The following is a 14,178-nucleotide window of genomic DNA, read 5'->3' on the forward strand; positions in this document are numbered from 1 at the left end:
GGATGCAAGGATCTGCCAATTTATTGTTACAATTCCGAAGCTTTTTATACTGTGAGGCAATCTCACTTTCAATCTTAACATTCTAGTTCTCATACCAAAGCCACAAAATAAAGGTACACAACAGTAAAACCAAAGGTCATTTACATCAAAAGATTATATCAGCAGGTTAGGCAGGTTTTATGATCAGGTAATCTTCTTATCTCCTGTGGTCTTTTTCATCCCCTGTGGTTAGGTATATCTTGGTCACATCTAGGTCTGGAATTCTGTTTGCGGTTTCTTCACCTTTCTTAAAAGCAGATGTTCTTGTATTTGCACATTCTATTCAATCAGGCCATTAATCAAGGTACAAACTTAAGCACATTCTTCTCTTAACAATTACAAACCCAAAACTTAAGCATTCTTCTCTTAACAATTACAAACCCAAAACTTAAGCACATTCTTCTCTTAACAATTATAAACCCAAAACTTAAGTACATTCTTCTCTTAACAATTACAAACCCATACAGTAATAAAAATTCTCTCCCACAGGCTTTACACGTTCACCGTTATCCTTCAGACATCGCACATTTTTCCTTATAATTATTTGGGAGGCTTTGGGGGTGGACATTCTACCTTAAACCTATTAGCAAATTTCTTTGCAAAATACTTACAATATATAATTTGTCCTTTATAAGCATTTCTGCACAAAGAGCAATGTAACTTGTATAAGCTTGCCATGTAGCCTACTTCATCCAGCTTTGAATACACCCAACGTAGCATAAATCCTCCTCGCCACCTTACCCAAATATTTCCCAGCATATCTATTACTCCCCAGGGGGGCCATAGTTCATCTAGCTTTTCTTCTAACGTAAGCTCTTGCCATACAAATGCTCCTGTTGTGTTTCCCTGCACCCAATGTCCTGGCCTGGGAGTGGGGATTTCGGGTGTAGTCATTGGGGGAGCCGGAGTCTTTTTTGGTTTTACCCTAAGTTGGGGTTTTTCCTTAAACCCTCCGTCGGCACTGGGGATATTTCCTAACATTAATAGTAATCCTATAAAAATCACTTTAAGCAAAACCAGGGGAAAACAAGGGGAACCACACAGAGGAGAGCTTTGCTTCTCCATATTTGTACCTGATAGTACCAGCTTTGCTAGGCACTATGGGTCTCGTCCGTGCTGAGACTCAAAGGCACTTCTTATGCGGCTCCCGACAATATGGAAACTCTAAGAAAGAATCAAAAAGAAATGCTAGAAATCAAAAACACTGTAAGAGAAACAAAGAATGACTTTGATGAACTTATTAGTAGACTAAACACAGCCAAGAAAAGAACCAGTGAGCTTGAAGGTATGTCAGTAGAAACTTCCCAAACTGAAAAGCAAAGGCAAAAAGGAACAGAACACCTAAGAACTATGGGACAAATACAAAAAGTTAACATACACATACTAGAAACATCAGAAGCAAAAGAAAGAGAAAAGAACAGAAGAAATATTTGAAATAATAATGGCTGAGAATTATCCAAAATTAATAACAAACACCAAACCATAGACCCAGGAAACTCAGAAAACACCACAGATGATAAATAATTTCAAAAATCTACACCTAAGCATATCATCTCAAACTACAGAAAATCAAAGACAAAGAGAAAAATCATGATAGAAGCCAGAGGGAGAAAAAAATCCTGCCTATTGAGGAAAAAGAATAAGGTATCTGTGTTTCTATTGCACAAAACTTATGCATCTGTTAGGTTACATGGCAAAAGGAAATTAAAATCAAAGGGAAATTAAGGTTGTTAATCAGCTGACCTTAAAATAGGGAACACTGAATTATCCTGAGTTATCCAGGTGGGTCAAAAGTAACCACAAGGGTCCTCAAAAGTAAAAACGAAAGGCAGAAGAGGGAGAACCAAAGAGATGGTGGTGTGAGAAGAACTTGGCCCAAAGTTGCTGGCTTTGAAGATGGAGGAGTCAGAGAAAACAGACGAGCTCTAGAAGCTAGAAAAGGCAAGGAGATGAACTCTCCCATAGAGTGTCCAGAAGGGTGTGCACACTGCCAGCACCTTGATTTTAACCCAGTGAGGTTCATTCTGGAATTTTGACCTCAAGAAACATTAGATAATACATTTGTATCATCAAAGTGTGGTGTTTACATTTGTAAGCCACCAAGTTTGTGATAATTTGTCACAGCAGCAGTAGAAAACTAATACAATTATAACTACTGTTTTAAAGTTTTTGATAATTTCAACATCTACATTATCTCATGGTTGGTGACTTTGCTTATTCTCCTGCAAGTTGTAATTTTCCTGGTTCCTCATATGTTGAATAGTTTTGGCTTATATTTGGATATTTTAAGTGCTGTGCTATGAGATCCTGGATCTTGTTTAAACCCTAAAGATAATGTTGACTTTTTTAAATCAGGCAATCGATCTAGTTAGGTTAAAGCCATAAATTCCAACCCACCTTTTGTGGGCTCTAGTTTCAAGGTCTGTTCAGTTCTCAAAACCTTTGGCTGTGCTGTTTGAATCTGTCCCATGCATGTAACATCCAGTGGTCATTCTGGGACCTGGGCAATGGTCCAGTCTGTAACTGAATTCCTTAAGCCTTCAGTGTGCTATTTAGGGTAAGAGTGACACATGCTAAACGCAGAGTTGAGCCCAGAAGTTCATCCACCACTTTATGGGATAACTCTTTTGAGCTTTGTCTTTGCAATCTCCCCAAACCTTCCCATTCTATGGGATCCCTACTTTTGGTCCTTCAGCCAGACAAATGGGGCAAGAAGAAGGTTTCTCAGCCTGAGTGGGAAACCTAACGTGTTTCCCTAGAATTCTTGTGGCACCTGAGATCAGGCAGGAACATTTGGACAAGGTCTGATAAAGGCAAGCTGACCACCACCTGAGGTTCTAAACTCTTAAGGGAAATATGGTTTGTGTAAGATTCCGTGTGTAATGAGATTTTTAACTTGAGCAGTAGTATAGCAATGAGGGACAACCTAAACTTTTTATTTTTAGACAATTGTAAATTCATATGCAGTTGTCAGAAATAATAGGGAGACTCCATATACCCTTTATCCAGTTTCCACAATGATAACGTCTTGTAAAACTGTAGTAAAATATCACAGCCAGCATATTGACACTGAATATAGTCAAGATACAGAACATTTCCATCACCACCAGCCTCCTTCATGTATCCCTTTTTAGTCACACTTACTTCCTTTCCAGGCCCACCCCTCCTTAATCCCTTAACCCCTGAAAACCATTTATCTGTTTGCCATTCCTCCATTATTTCAAGAATATTATGCAGTGGAACCACACAGTATATGAACCATAAATATGAGTGAAGAAGAACAAATAATTTTGTGCCTGACCCTTAAAATGAGTCATATAAAGGGGAAAGTCTCTTCAAAATAGTAGTAGCAGGATTCAATAATAATTCAATAATAGTAGATCAGGATTCAATGCTCAATTTCTCTTAGCCCAGTTGCCTCATTCTTTTAACAACCTGTTTCAACTATATTTTTTTCAAATATAAATATTAGAGGTATATATATTTCAAATATATATTAGAGATAAATATATAGTAAATACATATAAATATAAATATATAATTCAAATACGTATATATTTCATATATATAGACACTGATACATACAGTATTTTTCAGAAAACTCTAAGATCTTTTGTTTTCCATGATACATCTGACCAAATATCACTAATTACTACATAATCTTATCCATCATTTTCTAGTCATTGGTACCTTCTACTCATTGCCTTAAAATTTTGAGAAACTGACTTATAGTCTTCATCATTAAAAATCCTGATATCCTCCAAGTAGTCCTCAATGTCCAGGAGGCAACTCCTCTAACACCTAATTGTTTTTGATCCTTAACCTCAGCTTTAGAAATCTAAAAAAGTAGTCATATGGTAATTCAACTTTCTGTCACCCTGCCCTACTTAATTGTACCATGGCATTTTTTTCTGCTTCCAATTTTTTTCTGTTAACTTCTTTCCATAAGAATTTAAATGCATTCACGTATCTCTCATATTAAAAAAAGAACTGCTCTACTAACTTTTCCTTATTCCCTATCCCTACCCAGTTAAACTTCTCAGGAGTTCTCATCAATCACTTTCTTTCCTACCACTCGCTTCTCAGACCAGTGCTTTTTTTGTTCTTCAGGGCAATAGCACGAACAACTTTTTTTTCTTTTTTAAAATTTTTATTGGGGTATAGTTGATTTACAATGTTGTGTTAGTTTCAGGTGTACAGCAAAGTGAATCTGTTATACATATACATATATCCACTCTTTCTTATATGCTTTTCCCATATAGGCCATTACAGAGTATTGAGTAGAGTTCCCTGTGCTATACAGTAGGTCCTTTTCTTTTCATTCTGTAGCTCACTCAAGGAATTGTCACAGATACCAATGAGTTAAGCTGTCATTTATATTCTGATGATTCCTAAATCCATTTTCCTAAACCACGTCTTTCTTAGCTTCAAATTTCTATATTCAAGTCTACTGAAGAAACATTTCCATTTAGATGACATAAAAGTACCTCAAACATAAACTGTTCATATCTAAACTTACATTTTTTTCCCCAAAACTACTTCCCCTACTCTGTTCTATACTTCAGTGAATGGCATCACCAGCCATGTACTTGTACATATCTAGAATAATTCCTGCTTAATTCCACCTCCTCACCCCCTCACCACAGTCAATATATTTCTGTCAATTCTATCTCAAATTCATTAACTTTTCTCCAACCTCATTGTTAGTACCTTATTTCAGGTCACCATTACCTCTCACCTGGATCACTGAACAGTCCTTATTTTGTAATTTAATAGTTATTTATTAGGCACCTACTATGTGCCAGCCATTGTTCTAGGCACTTGGGATATACCAACAAATAAATTTAGATAAAAATCCTTCCCTTATGGAGATCACCTTATAGCAGGCCAAGATAGACAATAATCAATGAACATAAATAAGTAAATTATATAGTATTTTAGAAAGTTAAGAGTCAAGCAGAATGAGGGAAACACTAAGAGGTAGGGTGGGGGCTGTTTCTAGTGCTAAATAAAGAGGATGACATTTGAGCAAAAACCTGAAGGAAGAGTGTTAGCCATGTGAAAACCTGGAGGAAGAACGGGCAGAGGAAACAGCCAGTGCAAGAATGCCGTGGGCCAGGCTTTCTGTACCCTTTAATCAAAATGCCTGACCGAGACACTGTGCCAGGAAGTCTGGGCCCTGCCATGTTCCCACTGAAGTGGGGAGCATGGCATTTTTATTTTAGAAATATAATCTTAGACTCCTGAACATAAAGATGATGTCCTATATCTCTGTATCCCTAATACCTAGTTCAGCCCTGACACACAATCTATACTCAACAAACATTTGCTGAATGAATGATTAGAGCAGGCCTACACTGGGAGCCAGGGAAACTAATTAGAGGACTATTTCCACACCATAGATGAGAAATGACAAAGGACTGGGCTAAAGCAAGACTCTGGGGATGGAGATAAACGGATAGATTTGAGAGAGATTTAGGAGGTAGAATTTGTGAGATTAGCAGCTGATTGCTTGTGGAGAGAGTTTTGGCTTGGTTGACTAATGGGCTGTGGCAACAGAGGAAAGAGAGAGAAAGAGCAGAGAATTTGTTTCTGTGTGATCCTGTTTTGCCAAGGAGGATGTTGAAGAGGAGCATTAACTCAGTGTGCTTTTCTTTGTGTTGGTAACACTAGTGGAACTGAGGTGGAGATAACCGATGAACGTATTGAATAGTGGGGCACAGAAGAGATCTCAGCTCTGGAAGTACATAGGCAGTGATTTTCAAACTTCAGTGGACGTGTGAATCAGCTGGGCGACTTGTTAAAACTTGATCATTTTATTTTCTTATTGAAGTATAGTTGATTTACAATGTTGTGTTTCTGGTGTATAGCAAAGTGATTCAGTTATATATAGATATTCTTTTTCAGATTCTCTTCCATTATAGATTATTACAAGATATTGATATAGTTCCCTGTGCTGTACAGTAGGTCCCGCTGTTTATCTATTTTTTCTTTTTTGGCTGTGCCACACGGCATGCTGGATCTTTAGTCCCCCGACCAGGGATCCAACCTGTGCCCCCTGCAGTGGAAGCGCAGAGTCTTAACCACTGGACACTCTATTGTATATATAGTAGTGTGTATCTGTTGATCCCAAACTCCTAATTTACCCCACACCCGACCTCACTTTCCTCTTTGGTAACCATAAGATTGTTTTCTATGCCTGTGAGCCTATTTCTGTTTTGTAAATAACTTCATTTGTATCATTTTTTTAGATTCCACAAATAAATGATATCATATAATATTTCTCTTTCTCTGTCTGACTTGCTAAAGTGAACTTAGTATGATAAACACTAGGTCTGTCCAGGTTGCTGCAAATGGCATTATTTCATTCTTTTTTATGGCTGAGTAATATTCCATTATATAAATGTACCACATCTTCTTTTTCCATTCATCTGTGGATGGACACTTAGGTTGCTTCCATGTCTTGGCTATTGTAAATAGTGTTGCTATGAACATCGGGGTGCATGTATCTTTTCTGATTAGAGTTTTCAAAACTTCATTATTTTAGTCTCAAGTCCAAAGATTTCTTTTTAGTAGCTCTGGAGTAGGGCACAGGAATCTGCATTTTACACACACATGCACAAACACAGGTGTTCCAGTGCAGAGAGTGTCCAGACCTCACTTTAAGAAACACTAATATTGTTGGTGGGTGGGACCTGAGCCTATGAATTAAAGGGTACAAGCATGAATGAGAAGAGGATTGATGGAAGAAATCTAGAAAACACATATTTACAGAGAGGGCTCACAGAGAGAAAGCTTCTGAGCTGTGGTTTGAGAGCTCTACTATTTATCAGTTCACATCATTGTCTGAACATCCTAGATTTGTGGTCTGTCTTGTTTGGAGCTGAGGGTTTGTATTAGACAAAGGTGAAATAGATACTTTGAAAAGAAGTTGGGTTCAAATTTAGAGGAAGGTTGAATGGCTAACTAAGGAGTTGATCTCCTCAGCACTACCATCTGTGAAAGCCATTGGTGAAAGTTTTTGATCAGGCCAAGAAGATGATGAAAGCAGAATTTTCGAAAGATTGGATTTGTACTAAATGGTTGAGAAGAGGAGAAAGTAAAGCAAAATCAGTTTTTTAAAAAGACTGCAGAAAGGGAAAAATCAAAAAATGTGAACTGAACTATGTAAAGGATTTTTAAAAACCCTGTGAAAAAAGCAGGGGCTGACACAGAGATTTAATTGGATTGGAGGCTCAGAGGCCAAGGTCGGAGAGAATGTTTAGAAGGGATGGTTAGCAGGGCCAGACACTACAGAGACAGCAGTAAATCCACCTGCCACTAAAAAAAAAAAATAATAATAATAGAATACGTGGTGTCAAAGGAATAACTGCTGAACAGAGGGCCCTCTCATCCACATCTGTTGCTAAGATAACATGCTTTTAACTTTTAATTCTTGCATTGATCACACTGAGCATTCAAAGTCACCCTTTCTGAAATTCTGAAAAAGGAAACAATTCCTACCTTTTCAAGGTCTTTGGAAGAGAAGTAAATGACCCAGAAAACCAAGATAAACATCAACGTCAGCAGTAATTTATGAGCTACAGCATTTGGAAACAAAGCAAGAATCTTGTAAGAGAAGACAGGAGAAATAATCACATGTTAAAAAATCAAATAAATATAACATTGCTGTGTATACCTAGGTTCCTCCTCAGTACTTTTCCAGAATAGGGTTATGTTCTGTACAACTGCTCTCTTCTGGGTTTCCAGGAAATTCCATCATATGTTCTATTAGAAATCAGAAACAACTGTCCTCCCCAAAGCAGAGAGCTGAACTGGGTGAGGCAGGAAAGAACTCCTGGTTCCTGACTCTCAGATGAACTCTTTCGTTTGGAGTCACATCAGGGCTCTGAGCCTTTTCTCTCATGGAGGGCTCAGCAGGTGTAGTAAGGTTTTAGTGACTATTTACCCTAAGAAGCACTTTTTTTCTGTTGCCTTCTGATGAATTCTGGTCTCTAAATCTCTCTCAGATACACACACACACGCACACACGCATGCACGCACATATGCATTATCTGGTATCCACTCTCCCTGGTCTTACATGCTTCTGGGGGCTTCCTTCTAAATCTCCCCTTTGTTTTCTTAGGCAGCTTGTTTCCACCTCAGGTTTTTAATCACCTCATGCTAAAGTAGTTGAGAAACATTGCCATAAAGGGCAAGAGTGTATTCTTTAGAGAAGGTCATTGTTGAGTGGCCAGAATTTTAGTTTTTGTTTTGCAAACCCAGAATACCAAAAGTATGTGCCAAAGAGTTAAATTACAGCAGTGTTTCCCAAACTTCTTTTTCCTGGGACCCACAGTAAGAACATCATATCAAATCTCGTTTCAGGGCACACAGACACACACACACACACACACACACACACACACATCCCAAAGTTTCATAAAACAATCCTTATCCTTACTGCGTGCAATGTACTGTGATATTTTCTAGTTATTCTATTTTACTCTATACCACTCTATTCCATTTTTAAAGTATTTTTCAGGCCCAAATAAGATAAGTTTACTATCCCCTAAAGGGTTGCAATGCGCCATTTGAAAAGCACTGACTGGTCTATGGTTCTCCCTCCTGTCTGTCAGTACGGTACCTATGGATGAATATCTCCTCTATCATATTCTCATATTTTCTCACAGGAATTACAGCCGGCCAGAGTTTCTTTGGATAAAGCAGTCTTTGCATTTACTTCGGGACTGGAGTCTCCCTATAAGCTTCACTGATCAAAAGCTGAAATGCCATTTGTGGCCAGAGTGTGCCAGGTAGAATCACAGCCCTCCCCAGCGATGAACTGACCCTGCTCACTCCACAGAGCCAGGGAAAGAAGCCAGGAGGGAGTTCGTTTTAGAGAACGGACATATCTAATCCCAGCGCAGGGTCACCTTTGGTTGAGGTCTTACGTAGTTGTTTATTTACTTATTTACGTAGTGAATTTCCTTTGCTTATGCCCTCGTTTCGCTGTCATGTGGAATTAGTCACTTCCACAGTAGCAGAAGTATCGGAAAAACTGGAAAGAAGGAAAACAGAAGTCCTCGTCCACGGTTCTTGAATGACTGAGATTTGATTTGGTTGGTTCTTCTCAACATTTGGAGTGTGGTCTTTTTTTTTTTTTTTTTGCGGTACGCGGGCCTCCCACCGTTGTGGCCTCTCCCGTTGCGGAGCACAGGCTCCGGACACGCAGGCTCAGCGGCCATGGCTCACGGGCCCAGCCGCTCCACGGCATGTGGGATCTTCCCGGACCTGGGCACGAACCCCGTCCCCCGCATCGGCAGGCGGACTCTCAACCACTGCGCCACCAGGGAAGCCCTGTAGTGTGTGCTTTGTAAACACTTTCCCTTGGTCCAAACAACTGCATCCATTAAGCACTCCAACAATGATGATTTAAATTAAATCTCAGGGGACTTCCCTGACTGTCCAGTGGTTACGACAACTCCGCGCTTCCACTGCAGGGGGCGCGTGTTGGATCCCTGGTCAGGACACTAAGATCCCTCATACGGCGGGGCGGGGCGCAGCCGTGGCATGAATGAATGAATGAATGAATAAAATCAATCTCAGGCCATAAGAGGAGGAGCCATAGGTCTAAATCTCACTGCACCCTGCATCTGTAACAGGATAGGAGAGAGTCCAAAAGAGCAAATTCCATGGAAGTGGGGAATCATTGTCACTAACAGTGGTAAAGTAGTCACAATGCAGCCACCTACCAGGTGGCCTGTTACCACCATATTATATCAGCCATGCTCAATTTGCATTGCTCTGCATGGAGATAGCTATAGAGATAGAGATACCTAGGTAGAGATATGTATATAGATATACATATGTATATAGATATGCATATGTATATTTCACATATATGATATATGTATGTACATATAACATTTGTTTGTTTGCATCTGTACCAATCTGTCCAGGCACGTATCCATATAACTGTATGGATATCAGGGCTGTGATCACAGCATGCAGAAGGTTGGCACAGAGATACAGTAGATAATTTCTAAAGGAATGTATTGAAAGAAAAGAGATATAGACCCCGGCAGTCCTTCCCCACACCTCATAAGGCATGTTTCTCTCTACTGCCTTGTACTACTGTATTGTGACAATGATAACAGTGGGTCCAGTATCCTTAAACTAAACCCTAAAAACCTTCTCTCTTGTGTAGAACTAAGTGAAAATACTTGGCTCCCTAAATCTTTGATGATAAATGTGTGCTCTGAGCCACAGCATAATAACCATAGCCCCATAGATAATAGCATAGTAGACAGACACATGCTTTGTACCCCTAAAATACATAATTAACTCATTTTGTTTTCATAAGACTTGCTGAGCTAGTCAGGACAAATACTACCACGCCAGTGTAACAAAGAGCCTGGGATATGGAGAAGGGCTACAAAAGTGGCCTGAGGTCACTGTGTCAGCAATTGAGCTGAGGCTAGAGCTTCCTTGACTTGTGAGGGCATGCAGCCCACAGGAATGGGCATGGTGGTTTCAGGGTATGGCTCTGCATCCTGGAGACTCATTTGAGAAGAAATAAATGTAGTGAAGGAAAGCTGATTTTTGGTTGACATAACAGTCTTGGCTTTTACTTCTCAAATTAAAAATTATTGCCCAAAGGCGTGGGTAGTATGAGGCCACACTTGCGGGAAAGAGGGTACTTAGGTACTCCAAGAGTACATTTTCCAATAGTGTTAATTTTACTCAATGATTTGGTGTGTGTCTGGGGGTGATTAAAGCCATTTAATTGGTAAATAACTTAGACAACTTTGTCAATTTAAACTGCAGCATACCCCTTGGGAAATGCAACATTGGCATAAAGTTTTTTTAAGATAAAAGAAAAGATGGCCAAGGAATCTTAATCCCTTAGCAGGGTCTTTTTTAGCCACATGCATAGGCCCTGGGAGGTTAAAATCTATTCTAGTCTGCTTTTGGAATACATTCACAGAGAAGTTTGAGCTAAACTCAGAGAACTTCCCCTGGCACACACTCAGGAAACTATGAGAAAGTGCTGCCAACACCCTTGTGGGAGAGGTTGCCTTGACTTCATGAACATAAACCTCCAGTCTGGGAACAGTGGGGGAAGGCAACGAACATTTGCTCTAGGCAGAACATTAAGAACCCACTCCTGATATTTCCATCCATTTGGACATATAAGACACCGTATATATATAAGACACCATATAAGACACCGTCTCCAATTACAGCATTCTTATAAGTAACAGTGAATTTTGGGGTGAGGCATTGTTCTCCATTTGCTTTTTTCTAATTCCTCAACTCATTCAGAACTCAGCCTACAAAAAAGATTTTATTAGTACCCCTTTTAAAAAACATGGATTTCCTGAGTACTGTGTGCTATCGATTACACGATGCTGGTAGTACATCGTCTAATTTAATTCTCATAAACTTGGAGAGTTAGAAAGCATCATCCCCAATACACAGATGGAGAAAGGGAGACTCAGAAAAGTAAAATAATTTGCTTATTCTTTCTTTTTTTTTTTTTTTTTTTGCTTATTCTTGTATAAGTCCATGTCTAGGCCTGAGTCTAAGCTCAGAGGAGAGGAATATAAACCATGACCATGGACCAAATCTGATCTGTGACCTGTTTTTGTAAATAAAGTGTTTCTTGGAAGACAGCCATGCCCATTTGCTTACATATTGTCTAGGGCTGCTTTTTCCCTGAAACAACAGATTTGAGTAATTGTGACAGAGATCATACGACCCAAAAGGCTGAAATTTTTACTATCTGACCCTTGACAGAAAAATTTGCCTATGAACCCCAGTCTAAGCAATCGAATAACTTATTAGATTAGTAAAAGTGAAAAAGTGTGGAGGCTACAGGAAGAAAAGGAGGATGTACTCACTAACGGGAGTAGTGAAGTGGCAGAGAAATTATGGCTAATGACGAGCTGTTATTACAGTGGTGTAAAGAGGAAGATCACTGGATTGAAAAGACAAGAAACTATGAGGATTTAGATGTCAGAGGTGTCATCCATGTGACTTTTAAAAACACACAGAATCAGAGCAGGATTTGGGGTGGGAAAGAGGGTCATGAACTCAATACTAAAATCTTTTACAATGTAAGGGAAAGATTGATAGATGGCAAATAAAAAAGAGTGGTGATGGGTATTAGCAGAAGAGAATGATCCTCAAAAAGAGGAGGAACTCTACAGAGGAAGGTGGAGATTTAATTATTTGAAAGCAGCTCTGTTGATGGCAACCCTCATTGTCCGCTGGATCCTTGCCACTTATATTGAAATACCTGATACTCAGTACCCACGTTAGGCCATCAGAGGTCATAGTGACCTACTAGCTGACATGTCCTTTGGTATCACTAACAAATTTCTAGGCATTTTTATTTAAACTGTTGTTAAAAGTTGCTTCCATGTCTTGACTATTCTAAACAGTGCTGCAATGAACGATGAACATTGAAGCATTATTTACAATAGTCAAGACATGGAAACAACCTAAATGTCCATTGACAGAGGAATGGATAAAGAAGATATGGTATATATATACAATGTAATATCACTCAGCTATAAAAATGAATGAAATAGGGCTTCCCTGGTGGTGCAGTGTTTGAGAATCCGCCTGCCGATGCAGGGGACACGGGTTCGTGCTCCGGTCCGGGAAGATCCCACATGCCCCGGAGCGGCTGTGCCCGTGAGCCATGGCCGCTGAGCCTGCGCGTCCGGAGCCTGTGTTCCGCAACGGGAGAGGCCACAGCAGTGAGAGGCCGTGTACCACAAAAAAAAAAAAAAAAAAAGAATGAAATAATGCCATTTGCAGCAATATGGATGGACTTAGAGATTATTATACTAAATGAAGTAAGTCAGACAGAGAAAGACAAATATCATATGATATTACTCATATGTGGAACATAATTTTTTAAATGATACAAATGAACTTATTTACGAAACAGAAACAGACTTACAGATATCAAAAACAAACTTCTGGTTACCAAAGGGGAAACGTGGTGGGGAGGGATAAATCAGGAGCAAGGGATGAACATGCACACACTGCTGTGTACAAGATAGATAACTAACAAGGACATACTGTATAGCACAGGGAACTCTACTCAATATTCTGTGATAATCTATAAGGGAAAAGAATCTTAAAAAATGAATAAATGTATATTTATAACTGAATCACTTTATTGTACACCTGAAACTAACACATTGTAAATCAATTATACTCTCATAAAATTAAAATTTTAACAATAACAACAAAAAGGCATTTACCAAGCATCACAGCATCTGCTGCTCCACCTGCACAAACTTCAGTGAGAATCTGCAAGCAAATAAAAAAGCATGTGTCTGGCCAAAAAAAAATTGTTGTTAAAGGGAACGTATAGGAAGGAGACCTTTGAGATGGCATTTGAGAATCTCCCCATTTCCAAATGCTATTGTCGCATACAGCTTTCCACATAAAATATTCACATAACACTAGGAGAAAATAACAAAGCAGTGCCAAAATGTGGATTCTGCACCCTTGGCTCCTACCATCAGCATTTATGTGAACCCCTTCTCTGCACCAACCTCATGGTGGACTGGCTTAAACTCTAACTTTAGAAAGACTACAAGTAATTGTATTTAGTGGATTTTGGGGTTGTTCAGGTATAAACAAAACCAAGAATGGTTTTCATTCTATGCTTCATGTTTAGTACCCTTCAACCCCAAACAGAGTGCACTGATTTTCCCTCAATATGTTTCTAGTATGTGATGCATTCCAGTATTTGAACATATATCCCACATAACTGTATTTAGTTTTAACAGCTTTATTAAGCTATAATATCCATACCATAAAACCCATTCACTGACTTTTAATAAATTTACCTAATTATGAAACAATTACCTAAAATCAATTTTAGAACATTTTTATCATCCCCAAAAGATCCCTTGTCTCCATATTCAGTCCCTTCTTATTCCCACCTCCAACTTCAGGTGACCATTAATCTGCTTTCAGTCACTTGGTCTTTTCTGGACATTTCATATAAATGTAATCATTCAATATATGGTCTTTTATGTCAGGCTTTTTTTTTTTTTTTTTTTGCTTAGCATAAGATTTTGGAGGTTTTTTCTATGTAGTAGCATGAATCAGTACTTCATTCATTTTTAT

Source organism: Phocoena phocoena, chromosome 8 (genome assembly GCF_963924675.1).
Source record: "Phocoena phocoena chromosome 8, mPhoPho1.1, whole genome shotgun sequence".
Lineage (NCBI taxonomy): Eukaryota > Metazoa > Chordata > Mammalia > Artiodactyla > Phocoenidae > Phocoena > Phocoena phocoena.